The sequence below is a fragment of the Pteropus alecto genome, unplaced genomic scaffold (genome assembly GCF_000325575.1).
Source record: "Pteropus alecto unplaced genomic scaffold, ASM32557v1 scaffold1887, whole genome shotgun sequence".
Taxonomy (NCBI): Eukaryota; Metazoa; Chordata; class Mammalia; order Chiroptera; family Pteropodidae; genus Pteropus; species Pteropus alecto.
Genome location: NW_006440205.1, coordinates 37,694 through 39,354, shown reverse-complemented (window position 1 = coordinate 39,354; position 1,661 = coordinate 37,694).

Here is a 1,661-nt window from a genome sequence, read left to right as displayed (position 1 = left end):
AGGGACTCAAATATTTTTATTTTAAAATTAGCATCGCTAAGTTTGAAATTTTCCTAAAATGGTGAATTATGAAGTTTCCTCTGGAGACCCTAATTTATTTGTATGTGGACTCACTTTTATATGTAATGTGTTATTCTACTGGGTCAGCTCTGATTATCTAAGTAGACAATACAGTTACGGCCTCGGGGTTACAGTACCCAACATAAGAAGAAGAACTAAAGTAGGCTCATGATTTGCCTGACAGAACACGCTGAAACAATTGGAAATACATTTAATGACTATATTAGACCAAATTAAGATGTAGAGAAAGATTTCTTCTGCCCATTTCCCACCTTCCTACAATCCTTCCTAATATCTCAGGCAATACATGTATCATATCACAGAGGAAATTTACTCAGCCATGTCACATTGGGCTATTATTCCATGCTGTAAAAACATGTTTTTTTTCCTTCTAAGGTATCACAGAATATAATAAAACCAGATTTGAAAAATGGATCATAGTGAAATGTGACTAACTGGTTTTTGTTGATTCTGCTTTCAAAAGATATGTTCAAAATGAGGACAGGGTTCTCTAACGAGGTGATGCAACTTTGGTCAATGTGTCATTCTTTTGGGAGATTAGTAAGTATGCTTACACAATTATGTGAATATATATTTTATTGTTTAATGTGAGGTTGATGAAATATAATATATTTCTGGATAGCTATCCAATTTTATTTCTTTTAAATGCCAATATAGTTTTGTGCACAAAAATCTCCCAGAAAATGGCATTTATATATGCAAAGAACTGCATTCTAAAACAGTGATGCTATGTGTGCTTTACCAAATATAGAAATTGTCGTTTACATTTCCAACTTAAAAATAGATAAAATATATTTTCCAGAGCATAATAAAACACAAATTACACAAAAGCAAATATAATTAAAATAACAAATTTTATCTCACTTACTGTTATACTGTCAATCATAGTTTCTGTTGGTTGTTAAAAAACATGAACTCTTAAAACTTATAAAAAAAAATTCCTAAATTGAAAATGGTAGATGGGATATAGATTTTCATATGAACTTCTGGTCACCTTTGCTTATGCATCCACTGTCATATTCGCAACAATTCTAAGATGCATAGACCTCTCGAAAGTATCCATCTTCAACCAATAACAGGAATTCCTTGCTGTAGTATTATAAGCCTCTTCAAAAAAATCAAATACTAATAATATAATATGAGAATTGTGGAATGTCAAGAGTCTTCTCCAGTTTTAGGAAAGTTGCTATATGATCACTCAGGGCTATGAGTGCATTTACTATTTCTAGCTTGACAATTTGCTTTTTTTAATAAAAATGCAACTAAGTGAATAAATAAAGTGTCTCTGGAGACTCTAGAACAAAGCCACTAATGAATCTTCTGAGTAATAAAATTGAGATTAAAAAAATAGCCTAATTATGGCTTCTTTGGAGACAATGTCCTTCAAAATTAGGAGGATGCAGCAGCAGATAAAGGCCAGTACGACAACAAAAAGAATCTGGTTACAAAACACAAATTTACCTCCTTTTTACTGTCACATAGTATAAAATGAGACATACCATTGTGGGAGAATCATAAAGAAATCACATTTCTCATTTATTGGTTTGTTTTAAGAATAACATTAAATTTGAAAAATTTTA